The sequence below is a fragment of the Limanda limanda genome, chromosome 16 (assembly GCF_963576545.1).
Source record: "Limanda limanda chromosome 16, fLimLim1.1, whole genome shotgun sequence".
Taxonomy (NCBI): Eukaryota; Metazoa; Chordata; class Actinopteri; order Pleuronectiformes; family Pleuronectidae; genus Limanda; species Limanda limanda.
In genome coordinates this window covers 10,342,158-10,357,207 of record NC_083651.1, presented here as the reverse complement: position 1 = coordinate 10,357,207, position 15,050 = coordinate 10,342,158, and the positions used below count along the sequence as shown (strand labels likewise).

The window sequence follows — 15,050 nt, the reverse complement described above, 5'->3', positions numbered from 1 at the left end:
TGGAGAATCAAACATATTCTTCTTCTCTCTCGTTCCCTTTCTCTTCTTAACAAGGCACCGTTTGCTCTTCGCGTTAAATCTACTCGGTAATTATACAAGCGGTTTGCTTCAAATCGTTTCCTTTCATTCGTGCCAAAAATAAAATGAGAGTATTTTTCCTCAAAGTCCCCCCGCGAAGATACTGTTGTTCTCGGTCAAACGCTCTGGGGAAATGCAACGATTTATACAAATCAATACTGCTCAAATAATTCATGACTGATCACATGGTGTTTTAGCTCCTTATTTGCAGTAGAAACCCCATGTTTTGTTTGGCTCCCAGAGGGCAACATGAAAGACCTGGGGAGAGGCGGGGGGGGAGAGTTGGGGATGGAGCTGCAGAGAGTGCATGAGGATAATAGGAGGACATTGATCATTTGGTGCACGAGAAGACAACTGAACCTGCGAGTCCGAGCTAACAAGACGTATCATTTATACATTATTTAGATGTGTCTGGGCGCCTCGTTCACATTGTGTTACAACAGGTTTGCATCACCAGCGTCACAGGGGACACTGAAACGAGAACAAGAAAACGCCACTTACGTAATTTTATAATCACTATGATACGTCCAGCAGAAGTGGAGAAAAGGATGAACTGTTACAGAAAGCAAGAACCAGCCCAGCAATCAGTTTGATGGGGATTTCAGTGCAATCTCTCAGTGCTGTCCATCTGAAATTCCTGTTACCGTTTGGACAGCGTGAGTCAGTCACAGCTTGTTATAGAAATTAATTTTTTGCAAATGTGGATCAAGTTGCCTCTTGGCAGGGGAACCATCCCACAGACATGTTAACAATGTCTTCGGAGACCAATGAGGCCCATTTACAATAAGTGTCTGTTTTATGTCGCTCGCTTTGTGTGCCAATGTGCGCGTCTCGCCACAGCAGGCGATAAGGGGTCCCTCATGGTGTCCGCCGGATTGTGGCCATTTGAGGCAGAGCAGCTTTTAAGGAGTGAAGCTGCGCGTTCTCAATCACACAATTAAAGGCTGGTCTGGAGAGAGAGAGAGAGAGGGAGAGAGAGAGAGAAAGAGAGAGAGAGAGAGGGTCTGTCTTCTTCTGTTCACAGGGCGATGGACAAAGAGGGATCGTCTCTTTTACAGAGAGTGATTTATGTTGTGGTGTTGAGAAAAGAGGAGTCCTTGATAGATGACTTCATTAGAATTAATTAACAGAACCGAAGGGCCCCGACGCAGACAGAGGACGGAGGTGAGACAGGAGGGGAGAGGGTGGATTTGAGGGTATCAAAAAAAAGTGAAGACAACACAGAGAAGGGGTCCACTCCAAAAAACTGAGCCGAGGGAGACAAGGGGTGGACGGGTGAATGGAGGACAGATGCCAAAAGATTAGGAAGGAGAATGGTGATGCATGAAGAAGAGGATCAGAGTTTAATGTGTCATCAGACGGGTTCAACCCTCCACGAATAAAGCTCTTCGGCCTGATTGGGAGACGAAGCACATAGCTCGTACACGCCGCGGCTGTGACACAACCGCAAACCCACGTGTACGTGTATGTGGGAGTGTTGGTGTGTCAGAAGCGGGTTCGACGTCAGACCGACTCCGGCATGTGCCGCAGGCTGTGTCTGTTGGCTGAAGGCAAGTTACGAACGAGCTCAAATCACTGCCTCTCTCCCATCAGACGTGTCTATCATCTCATCCCTTTGAATTCCTCGGCTCTCCTCCGCAGAGACAGAGGCCACAACTCCAGTGACTGCAATCAAACTCAAGTCCACTTACTGTCGGCCTGGAAGCCAGTTTGACGTCTTTAAATGTGGCGTTTAGATGCCAAGCACAGGTAAGAGCGGGGTGCAATATTTTTGACTTTTCTCAGCTTTGAGATTTTGAGGCGTTGGGTCACGACATAAGACTTTTTAGCAGTGAAATAAAAGGAATTAATAGAAAGGAATTAAGGCATCCGAAATGTCATCTTTTCATGCTCCATCACTTAATATACTCCAATGATACTTTGTACATAGGTGTTAAGATCATAGTTAATGAGAAAGCCACAGATAGGACATCATTAGTAATACCCTGTGTTCTAAGTATTCTACTACATTTTTAATTGTGTGTTTCTCAAATGTTGTTTCATATGTTAATGAAGTGGGCAGTGGTATGCCCCATCTCCAGACAGTCATTATGAGCTGCTGGTTGATAGCTCAGCGAGCTGCTGTAGGCAGGGAGCACCTGTCACTGCTCATCCATCCATCCTGGTCTGCTCCAACTCAGGTCGGATGGAAGGAAGACCACAGCCGCCCCACGAGCAAGCAGAGACAGCTAATTCATTAAAAACCTAATCTATAGGTGCCAATGCAGATGTTACACTGAAAGAATGTTGAATCCAATATAAAATATACCAACTTTGCAAATTAATTTTTTCTCTTCATAACATCACATCCCTCCTTCCCTTCCTTCTATCCCCTCATCCAGTCCATCCATCCACCTCAGCTCAGATGATTTTAGGGCAACAAACACGTGGGCACATTACATGAAGGTCTAATCAGTAGGTATTAGTGCGTGTTAACAACCCCTGAGCTGGAAGACGATTCCCCTCTCGATATTAAAGAGATAACACAGCAGAGGAGCAAAAAGCAAATGGCCCAAAGCCTCCAGCTATACTCCCCTCCAAAGTTGTTTTCCTGGAAAATTAGGCGATTGACTAATGGCGTAAATGCTGTTAATTACCAGCACCAGCACCCCAAACAGTCGTCTGTGCCTGTAACTAATAAGAAATCAATTAGCTAATGAATTGGTCATTAAGTGAAAAGCTAATCTTGGCCGAGGTATTTTTTAATGATTATTTTTCGCCTATGATCCTGGCTAATTGCCGTTGTCATACGGCGCTCTCCGCTTTCAGCATGCCTAATGAAGCTTCATTAGATCATAACTGGCACTCTTGGAAGATTCACAGGCAAACCTGCTTCCCAATTATTTTTAATTGCCAGACATTCTGCACAAACAAGTGCTGCAGCACCTTTTGGAACAGGAGAGCTCGGGCTGGCTGTGCCGCGGTTCCTTCATGACTTCATTTGAAGCGATTAGAGCATGGAGCAGGATCGTCAACCGGGCTGCTGTTGTCTGTGGTGGATTTAAAGAGCCCATCAGCTCAAACCGCTGGGTTCATTGTTACGCTCCCGTCCTCGCTTTGATTTGGACCGTGGAGAAAAGCGTCTGCTTCCAACCAGGCTGAATGGCTCCGTGTCGCCTACGTGCACGGACGCTGATGGACACGTTCTGTCTGCTTCAAAACCCACACTGATGCATTTAACTGGCATTTCAGTGCAATTACAAAAACACAGACAGAGACAAACACAAATATATTAACACAAACACACACACACACAGACACACACACAGACAAACTGCCTGCACCACCGTACCTGTACATGTGTCAGCTGACAAAAACAAAGGAGAGAGAGCATCCCTCCCGGGCATGAATAATTACGAAAAGACAAAAGAGCCTTGTTTTTTTTTTTTCCTCCTGTATCTCCTTCTTTTGTGTGTCTAGTAAACCCCAGTGTAGTGTACTCTGAGTTCTCCACTAATAAGATGGAGGATCATTCTCTCTATGGTGCTCACACAACACATGTTTCCATTCTGACCCCGTGCAAGGATCTCTCTCTAACGTGGAGAGGCTTGCGGTGAAAACAGAACTGTTCGAAACTCTGTCAATCCCGCTGATGCGTTTCGACAGCTTATCCTGAATTTGCCTTTCGCTCAAACATCAGGTCTCTTCCTCTCTCATTGCTCCTGATGACAAACACAAACAATGCAGCTTCAATGGAGCAGGACCGAGACGCTGTTGTGTTTTTTCGCTGGAAGCAGCGAGGAGACAAAGGAAAATGGATCCGAAATCAATCGCTCGGTCTCAAAACAATATTTGTGAAGCTTAGACTCACTTTACTTAAGCAAGGAGCAAAACAATCTTATTACCACCTGCGTGTGTCAGGATTCTGTGACGAATACAGTTGTCAAGCACAGACACATTCACCCAATCACAGTAGCGATTCTTTTGGCCTTTGAGAAGGAAGCCAATCTTTTTAAATTCCAGGGGCTTGATTTTGTGGCCAAGGCCTTTGATTTGCCACGAAGCCAAACACTTCACCCCAGGTGCCTTTGTGTACACGCGTGTCTGCCCGCACATGTGTGTGTATGACACGTTGAGAGGAGGGCTGTGCCTACTTCACTGGCACGCTGAAGTTTGATGGTGGATGAATAGCACCCCAGATGTCTATCAATATTTAGCAGTAAACATCGCAGGCAGGCGGGGAAGCGTGGCAGCTGAGAACATGAGGTGGTGCAGAGATGAACTGTTGACTTTTAGTTTAACTGGTTAACTGTTCGGTTTTTTCCCTTTCCTGATTTGCACAGAGAAATATGCTGAAATATGGATTTGTAAAAGGTGCAAGTTTTCTTGAAGCTAATTGAATTTTAAATTAATTTAACCTTTAAGTTGTCTTCCCTTTTATGCAAGATATTTTTTGGCATTACAAATTTAATAATAGGAAAGAGTCAAAAGTGAAAGAGAGCAGGGAAGACATGAAGCAAAGGGCCGGGTCGGAATCGAACCTGCAGCCACTGCAGGACTTAAGTCGTAAATGGAGCCGCTCAAGTTGAGGGATTATATACTGTGGTCCTTTGTTTAACCATTGATCAGGACAAGCAAATATACTTTTGGGAATAAAGATAAGTCGGAATTTGTGATTATGGTTTTTCCAATGTATAATTTTTTCCCATCAAACTTTTATTTTCATGTTTTTTGGTTATCAAAATAAACACAGACACATTTCTTGTGTGTTAATTAACCTCCTTCAAATGAGGCACGAAACTAAGTGAGTGCAAAAGGTCCCGAAATTGCAATCTACATTTATGTCATTAATCTCCATCCCGTCCTCGTCCTGCATTTATTTAAAGTTTCAATCTATAAATGTGTGAAAATGTCATAAACTAACCAGGTAGTGTTAATGTTAACAATTTCATGAAATCAGTACTGAATCGTCACCTTGGACCAAACAGGTGCAACCTGACAAACCTGATCAATGATTCTCAATAGGAGAGCACCAGTTTTAATATTTCACCACATGGGGATGAAGATATTGACTTTACACTGAATTTAGATTCACCATGAAATAAAAAAAATTCACCAAGATATTTAGGGGACATTAAACTTTCATTTCCTGAAGATTTATTTAGTCTGTTGTTGAATATTGTTTGTATTCCTGTTTGGTCTGTTGTTATTGTTGGTTATCTGTTTTTATTTTGATTATTTCTACATGTAGGGGGTCCTTGAGTGTCGTGAAAGGCATTATAGATTAAATGTATTTTTATTATTATTAATATTATTTAAATCTAGGCTTAAACTAGGCTACACATTGCCAACCTTATCTTAATCGTAACCTTAGATTAAGATTAAAACTTTAAACTTGTCTTCATCTTGAAATTGAATTAGTTGTGTTATGTTCCCCTTGAGGAAGATGTGTAAACAGATACAGGTCCCTGGAACATGAGAACTACCTTGACCGCACTCACACACACTCACACACTCAATTACATTACAACACATCTAATTGAACTTTATGATGCAGTGGAGAGCATATGCTCATTCAGCCAATTGAATCATTAGAAAAGCACACAGTAGGCCGAGGACCTGCCAGAACTGCAGCTGAGGAGAATATGTGAGGGCCTGGGCTCCTTGTCCAAGAACGTTACCGAGATGAAACATGTAAACGCATTGACACACACGCACACACACACACACACACATTTCACATCAGTGTGACATGTCTCCCGTTATGCAAATCTAACACTAGCTTGTTGTGCAGGCTGCATCGAGGTCCGTGCCTCGGTTTCTCCTCACTCCACACTCGCCCCTCTCCCTGAGCTCTCTGACATGCACACACACGTCCACACGTTCTGTCTGACATCGGGCCCTGTGGTGAGAAGCTCCTTGACCGGCCTTGATCCGCCGAGGAGAGGGTAAGTGGAGGGGAAGTTAGAGAGACAGGAGCAAAGACAACCCGTCAGATTTAAAGGCAAACAGACATTAGGCTTTCCACAGCTGCAGTTGCTCTCTGTGTCTCTTCCCCCCCCGCTCCGCGCTTTATAAAATTTACATGACGCATCAGAAAGGCCACAAGAGCCTCTTTGATTGTGGAACTATGCCTGAAAAATACATCAGTCGCCATCTTTTCTGCGGCGGAGAAGCCGGGAGACAAAATGAAAAATACGCACTTGGCATGTCCACCGATCTCTGACGTTCACATTTCTTCTGCGTACAACACAGTGCAGACAAAGGCGAACGATGGAGAGAGAGTCCTAGGCGCAGCACACAGAGAGACACATTGACTCTCACGCAGACTTCACCCTGAGCGTCTCTGAAACAGCGGGATGTAGCTCCTCAGTGTCACCTCCAATCGCTGTGATCTAAATGTATAAGAATTGATGGTGCCTTCCACCAAATGCTGTTAAGGGGGACCTGGTTTGTTTATTTAATGAAGCCGGTGTCAGAGTGGATCTGCGTCCTTGCCTTTGGAAGCGGTGGCAGGTGTTGGTGGCAGATTTCCCTCAAACAGGGCCACTGAATTAACAAATCAAATTAACATAACACTGGCGTCAAATCTGGGGGCCTGCTTCTCTGGCACTGCTGTCCCTGTAGTTTGCCTGTGCGGACGCTCCCCTCTTGTGACCAGATGTCCCCCACAGTGCCAGCTTCCTCTGCCCAGAATCCACTGAACTGGGCCCAGCCTGGAACTGAAACAAACCCACGGACAAGGACAGAGCACTTCACTCGCGACGTGAACAAAAGTTTTTTCCTGTCTGACAGCTTAACGGCCACACAACCCATCACCAAACGCTTCACTTGTTGAGGTTAACCATATGTTTTCTGTGTGTGTGTTTATAACACACAGATGGCGTGTGGTGGGTTTTAGGGGTGATAATGTTCGCGCCATTAGAAGTGAGAATGCTGGCTAACCACTGAGAGAACGAGGGATGTCGAATGATTACTCGATTGGATTTGGTTTCATTGACAAACTTCCCAGTGGCTCCGCGGACGTTGGACTGTGAGAATGTAAGATTACATGGAGTCACTTCTCTAAAAAGGGATATGTGGATTTAAATGCAATAGAATAAACAAGTAGAAACTGTAATTGAATGAAAAGCAGTGGGATTAGAGCAACAAATGCACCAATCTGAATGGAGGTGAATGGAGAGTTTGAAATTACACTGGGATACAGTTTTAACGCACACTATTTCCTGGAAACGCAGCTCAGTTATTCTTATTTCCTACGATAACAGAAAATAACATGAAATCATAGAATAACATGTCATTCAGGATGGTACCTATCGTTGCTGTTTGTCTCTCAGGTCAAGGTCAGGGTGAATGAAACACCGACGTAGCTATCACATGTCATCACAGAAAAGCATCATGGCGACTGTCAATAAAACGACGCAGAACGTTGTGTTAAAGAGAAGCCAGTGAGTCTCATTTGCAGATACGCACTTGTAGTGATGATGAAGGCCATTCTGGAACATCATTACAGCTGGAAACATGCAGCTAAACAAGATCAGTTTCAAGGACAAACGCATTTGGACAAAGTTATCGCTCTTCAGCAGAGTTTGGGAGCCAAGTTTTCACAAGACTCCATGACAGGGACGCTGTTATGCAGGCAAGTTTGTGGAGAGCGAGCTATAAGTTTGTAGCAACCACAAATACAATCTTGCCTTTACATTAACTATATCAACCCAGTCTCATCAGGAAACGTTCAGTGGGAACGTTGGTCCACTTGGACAAACGTTTCCATCTCACAATCTGGCCTATCAGATTGTGAGATGGAAACGTTTGGTCCGCCCATTGTTTTGCATTGACGTGTTTTCACGTCACGTGACTCCCGAGTTCCCGTCTACGGAAAGGAAAACATGGCGGACAGTCCTTGTTTTTTCAGATAAAAATATGATTTTGTAACTTAGTCTGGGCATAAAAATACATTCTGACACCATTTCTAGCGAGAAATGTGGTCTTTGCTTCCACAGTCTTCAGCCAGTTCGTGCTTATGATATATATTTTAATAGTTGTCACGAATTTTTTTTTCATTGCTATGATGGTTGCTATGGACGCTGCCATGCCGAGAACCACGTCGTAGTGTGCTGTTTAAATCACCGTCCCTGCGTGGTGTCGTTCAGTGCTCGTGAATGTTATTCATGTTAAATAATATTAATATTTGAGGCTAGATTACACCTCTAATGCGAAGGATCTTGCGAGTCTGTTCAGAGGCGGACATGAGTGTGACACCGGACCGAGTCCGCCACCGGACCGAGTCCGCCACCGGAAATAACGTGTGGCTGTCAACATCCGCTCCCTTTAACTAGAAGCTGCGTCATACACACGGAGCATTTGGGAGACCACGATGTCGTCTTCCTTCTGTCAGGTAAGTAGTTTATTGTTTTTAAAGATCGTTACGATCTAGGTTCACAGTCCGAGTGCTGAGACAGCGGATGTGGAGTCCGTCGATACCCACAATGGATGCTTTTCTTCAGCTAATATGCCATTGTTAGCCACATGCTTCAGCCCACGGTAGCATGTGATTACCTGGGAGGTGAAAACATGGTTATTCAAACAAGTTCAAGATGCTTAGCTCATCATTGAGGGACGCTACAATATAAATATAAACATGAATTTGATTTATGAATGCTTTAGATTAATAAGGAGCGTATTTCTCTACCAATACTTCACAATAACAGATCAATTTGGTTTAATGTATAGAATGTAATATGACAATAATGTTTTCATGTTATGGAGTTGCGATTCATTTTATAAAACAATTCCTATGTTCTGTTTTTTAATCAAGGAGGATCCAAGTGAAGCTACAGGAGTATGATGAAGAGCAAGAAGGGCAGCCTGGAGAGAAAGAGGAGCCGGGTTGAGCCCACTACTCTCATCCACGTACCACGAGGAAGATGAGGGAGAGAAATTATCCTACCATTAAAGAGGTACTTTTAAGTTACATACCAGAAACACCATTTTATATAATGTGCCAAATATACATTTTTATTAAATCCCCAAAGTACGCTGGCTGAAATACAAGTTAATATCACACTGAAAGAGTTTTGATCAATCATGCTTCCCTGCTGTGGTTGTTCAACTGGGAAAACAACTTTTTCCACAGGAAGGCAAGTAAATTTAAGGAATGCTTGTGCAAAGTTTTCCTCTGTTATGTATAATGATGACCCCCATCAGACATTATGTTAGCAATATTTACACCTTTTCATTTATACTGTTTATTTCTGTCTACATGTGTGAATTTGCCTTCATTAGTTTCAGAAAAGAGCGATCATGTATCGGTCAGTGGGCGGCAGCCCAAGACTCCGCAAACTAGTCTTTAAGCAAAGTAGACGAAGGCATTGAGGTTGCGGCCTGCCATCATTATTATTTTGCTTAAGGGACTGAATATGTTTCATGCAGAAATATTAGCATTTCCCTTATATCTACCAAAACTGCTTGTTTCACAGACTGCAGATTTGTTTTGATCCGATGTGGTGTGCAAATACCAACTGTATCTGCAATGGGTTGTTGGGCATTAATATTTGTAACTCTAATTTTGTTTTGACAGACTGTGCAAAGAATGTTGAGAACATCACCACTCTACAGGAATACACAGTCCAGTAATGTGTGTCAGAAGTTCAGTAGTGAACGACAAGTACTGTGGAAAAATGTGTGTCATTGTTGTACAATGTCCTTTGACTCTGTTTACACAAGGTCAACACAAAAAGGTTTGATTGTAAACTGATATTGGTATGAATTCATGTTATACTCCTCTTCACAAGAAACAAACAATTTACAAAAAAAAACACTAGAATTACCGCACTGCGTTGTATGACTCCGCTAACCAGTGCAGTGTCCGTCTACATATTTCTACATATTTTCTCTCATATAAATGTCACTGTAACCTCTTGACAACTGAAACCATAACATGAGGTCAGTGTGGCCTTGACCTTTTGACTTTAAGACAAATACACAGTTAGACAACCCGAAAACATGCAGTAATGCCTCCGGCGACTCGCTATTACAGAGGCATTAAAATGTTAAGTGTAGTAGACTGGATTTTATTGGTGTTACATTGGACATCTTGTATTGGTACACAAAAAATATATTTGGTTTCACATTTTAGATGGCATAAGCAGAGACATCAACTCAGGAAATGGATTTCTGCAGAAAATTAAGCCTTGTATGTGTGTATATATACATACAAACGCACTTTTAAAACGTTTTGTTTTTTATCATATATTCTCAGGTAGTACTGACGCATTTACGGAGATGGGACATGAGGGCCTTGTCTGCGTGCCCAAGAGAAGATTCCACAGAGTTCAAGCTGAGCAGGCTGCAGCAGGTTTGGAGGAATCCTCCTCTGAAGAGGAAACATGGCGAGGTTCTTCTCCACTGATGAAGAAATGTGAGTGCTGTGATTAGGTCAAATCTGCTAAAATGCTACTGTGGCTCCTGGGCCCTGCTATTAGCTTGGTGTATGGTAGCTGTTAGCTTTAGCATATTTATTTTTTAGGGGCCTGTCTGACGTTTATGTTTTAAAAAAAAAATCAGAGGGAACCATCTTCATAATTTAACACTATGGTTTCTTTGTGTCCTTCAGATCTTCTCAAGAGAAGCTGCCTCAGCTCCACGGTCCCTCCTGCAGCCTCCACTCCTGATGCTAACCCCCGGTCTCCATCACACCATCCGGGCAGACCTGGAGTCACAGAACTTTGTCCAGAGCTGCCGTCTGAGAATTGTTGATCATATAATTTTCAGCAGATGCCTTAATGTAATGTTTGTGCACAATAAATGACATTGATCATAACATATTGGTATTTCCTTGCAGTTATACACCATGATATTGGCAGATAAGATGTTGATTACATTAAAGCAGTGAATGCTCTGCTTTAAGCAACATAAACACACAATGATCCAATGGATTTGAAGTAGAATGGGCACGTTACATTCTGTAGAGAGTAACTCAGTAACGGAAGTCAGAAAATAACTTTATCTGAGGTTCAGTCAGTAATAGTAACAGCAAAGCACACAGGTCTTGTTGTCTAAGTGGCAACCATATCATATTGTTTAAGATGTGTAACATCAAGCTTGTGTATCAGTGCTAAATACATCCAGTCATAAGTAAGTTCACCCTCTTGTTAACACTAAAAGTAGGTGACCCAGATGTTTCACAATGCAATCTGATAAGGTCTTATGAGAAAAATTCTTAACATTAAAGAAATGAACACAGAGGATAGCAATAGATGTTTCACTTTAAATCAGTAGCTGGTAATCGGCAGACTGACTTATTCAAACACATTAATACTACAATGAATGAGGCAGGTGCTTCCTATCAGAAATCAACTATATCGTCACATTAGGTTTCTCTTGAGCTCATGGAAATGACCTTCACCTTCCACTTACTGTCACCTGAACCATACTGTTGTTTCTGTATCTACAATGACTTAGGAAAACATATACTAGAGGGCAATGTATAAACAATAATACATCTTATTTATATAGAGCTTTTCAAGAAGTGCAAGTACTTCACTGAGGGACAGCTAATACAAACAATATATATATCTTAAATCCATGAGATGGGACAGCCTCTCACTTGGATGTAAACCAATTTTAGAACACATTTGCTTATACTGGAGATCTTTTAAATTAATGTCCCAGAAATAATTTCTGATAGCAAACCCCTGCCTCATTCATTGTAGTATTAATGTGTTTGAATAAGTCAGTCTGCCGATTACCAGCTACTGATTTAAAGTGAAACATCTATTGCTATCCTCTGTGTTCATTTCTTTAATGTTAAGAATGTTTCTCATAAGACCTTATCAGATTGCATTGTGAAACATCTGGGTCACCTACTTTTAGTGTTAACAAGAGGGTGAACTTACTTATGACTGGATGTATTTAGCCCTGATACACAAGCTTGATGTTACACATCTTAAACAATATGATATGGTTGCCACTTAGACAACAAGACCTGTGTGCTTTGCTGTGACTATAACTGACTGAACCTCAGATAAAGTTATTTTCTGACTTCCGTTACTGAGTTACTCTCTACAGAATGTAACGTGCCCATTCTACTTCAAATCCATTGGATCATTGTGTGTTTATGTTGCTTAAAGCAGAGCATTCACTGCTTTAATGTAATCAACATCTTATCTGCCAATATCATGGTGTATGACTGCAAGGAAATACCAATATGTTATGATCAATGTCATTTATTGTCCACAAACATTACATTAAGGCATCTGCTGAAAATTATATGATCAACAATTCTCAGACGGCAGCTCTGGACAAAGTTCTGTGACTCCAGGTCTGCCCGGATGGTGTGATGGAGACCGGGGGTTAGCATCAGGAGTGGAGGCTGCAGGAGGGACCGTGGAGCTGAGGCAGCTTCTCTTGAGAAGATCTGAAGGACACAAAGAAACCATAGTGTTAAATTATGAAGATGGTTCCCTCTGATTTTTTTTTTAAAACATAAACGTCAGACAGGCCCCTAAAAAATAAATATGCTAAAGCTAACAGCTACCATACACCAAGCTAATAGCAGGGCCCAGGAGCCACAGTAGCATTTTAGCAGATTTGACCTAATCACAGCACTCACATTTCTTCATCAGTGGAGAAGAACCTCGCCATGTTTCCTCTTCAGAGGAGGATTCCTCCAAACCTGCTGCAGCCTGCTCAGCTTGAACTCTGTGGAATCTTCTCTTGGGCACGCAGACAAGGCCCTCATGTCCCATCTCCGTAAATGCGTCAGTACTACCTGAGAATATATGATAAAAAACAAAACGTTTTAAAAGTGCGTTTGTATGTATATATACACACATACAAGGCTTAATTTTCTGCAGAAATCCATTTCCTGAGTTGATGTCTCTGCTTATGCCATCTAAAATGTGAAACCAAATATATTTTTTGTGTACCAATACAAGATGTCCAATGTAACACCAATAAAATCCAGTCTACTACACTTAACATTTTAATGCCTCTGTAATAGCGAGTCGCCGGAGGCATTACTGCATGTTTTCGGGTTGTCTAACTGTGTATTTGTCTTAAAGTCAAAAGGTCAAGGCCACACTGACCTCATGTTATGGTTTCAGTTGTCAAGAGGCTACAGTGACATTTATATGAGAGAAAATATGTAGAAATATGTAGACGGACACTGCACTGGTTAGCGGAGTCATACAACGCAGTGCGGTAATTCTAGTGTTTTTTTTTGTAAATTGTTTGTTTCTTGTGAAGAGGAGTATAACATGAATTCATACCAATATCAGTTTACAATCAAACCTTTTTGTGTTGACCTTGTGTAAACAGAGTCAAAGGACATTGTACAACAATGACACACATTTTTCCACAGTACCTGTCGTTCACTACTGAACTTCTGACACACATTACTGGACTGTGTATTCCTGTAGAGTGGTGATGTTCTCAACATTCTTTGCACAGTCTGTCAAAACAAAATTAGAGTTACAAATATTAATGCCCAACAACCCATTGCAGATACAGTTGGTATTTGCACACCACATCGGATCAAAACAACACTGCAGTCTGTGAAACAAGCAGTTTTGGTAGATATAAGGGAAATGCTAATATTTCTGCATGAAACATATTCAGTCCCTTAAGCAAAATAATAATGATGGCAGGCCGCAACCTCAATGCCTTCGTCTACTTTGCTTAAAGACTAGTTTGCGGAGTCTTGGGCTGCCGCCCACTGACCGATACATGATCGCTCTTTTCTGAAACTAATGAAGGCAAATTCACACATGTAGACAGAAATAAACAGTATAAATGAAAAGGTGTAAATATTGCTAACATAATGTCTGATGGGGGTCATCATTATACATAACAGAGGAAAACTTTGCACAAGCATTCCTTAAATTTACTTGCCTTCCTGTGGAAAAAGTTGTTTTCCCAGTTGAACAACCACAGCAGGGAAGCATGATTGATCAAAACTCTTTCAGTGTGATATTAACTTGTATTTCAGCCAGCGTACTTTGGGGATTTAATAAAAATGTATATTTGGCACATTATATAAAATGGTGTTTCTGGTATGTAACTTAAAAGTACCTCTTTAATGGTAGGATAATTTCTCTCCCTCATCTTCCTCGTGGTACGTGGATGAGAGTAGTGGGCTCAACCCGGCTCCTCTTTCTCTCCAGGCTGCCCTTCTTGCTCTTCATCATACTCCTGTAGCTTCACTTGGATCCTCCTTGATTAAAAAACAGAACATAGGAATTGTTTTATAAAATGAATCGCAACTCCATAACATGAAAACATTATTGTCATATTACATTCTATACATTAAACCAAATTGATCTGTTATTGTGAAGTATTGGTAGAGAAATACGCTCCTTATTAATCTAAAGCATTCATAAATCAAATTCATGTTTATATTTATATTGTAGCGTCCCTCAATGATGAGCTAAGCATCTTGAACTGGTTTGAATAACCATGTTTTCACCTCCCAGGAAATCACGTGCTACCGTGGGCTGAAGCATGTGGCTAACAATGGCATATTAGCTGAAGAAAAGCATCCATTGTGGGTATCGACGGACTCCACATCCGCTGTCTCAGCACTCGGACTGTGAACCTAGATCGTAACGATCTTTAAAAACAATAAACTACTTACCTGACAGAAGGAAGACGACATCGTGGTCTCCCAAATGCTCCGTGTGTATGACGCAGCTTCTAGTTAAAGGGAGCGGATGTTGACAGCCACACGTTATTTCCGGTGGCGGACTCGGTCCGGTGGCGGACTCGGTCCGGTGTCACACTCATGTCCGCCTCTGAACAGACTCGCAAGATCCTTCGCATTAGAGGTGTAATCTAGCCTCAAATATTAATATTATTTAACATGAATAACATTCACGAGCCCTGAACGACACCACGCAGGGACGGTGATTTAAACAGCACGCTACGACGTGGTTCTCGGCATGGCAGCGTCCATAGCAACCATCATAGCAACAAAAAAAAAATTCGTGATAACT

The 15,050-nt window shown here is 42.0% G+C and overlaps 4 long non-coding RNA genes across 4 annotated transcripts in view; 2 read left to right on the top strand and 2 right to left on the bottom strand.

Annotated features, from left to right (window-relative positions):
* Positions 1-15,050, bottom strand: part of LOC133021964 (uncharacterized) — a 94,185-nt gene that overhangs the window by 1,395 nt on the left and 77,740 nt on the right. The window lies entirely within an intron of this gene.
* On the top strand, positions 8,368-9,736 carry LOC133021726 (uncharacterized). Its single transcript, XR_009682974.1, has 3 exons — positions 8,368-8,455; positions 8,876-9,017; positions 9,638-9,736. It is a non-coding gene; the product is annotated as an uncharacterized LOC133021726 (long non-coding RNA).
* LOC133021727 (uncharacterized) lies at positions 9,747-10,879 on the top strand. Its single transcript, XR_009682975.1, has 2 exons — positions 9,747-10,477; positions 10,673-10,879. It is a non-coding gene; the product is annotated as an uncharacterized LOC133021727 (long non-coding RNA).
* On the bottom strand, positions 12,269-14,780 carry LOC133021714 (uncharacterized). The gene is made up of 5 exons (XR_009682972.1): positions 14,693-14,780; positions 14,131-14,272; positions 13,424-13,510; positions 12,671-12,829; positions 12,269-12,475 (listed from the first exon to the last, which is right to left on the bottom strand). It is a non-coding gene; the product is annotated as an uncharacterized LOC133021714 (long non-coding RNA).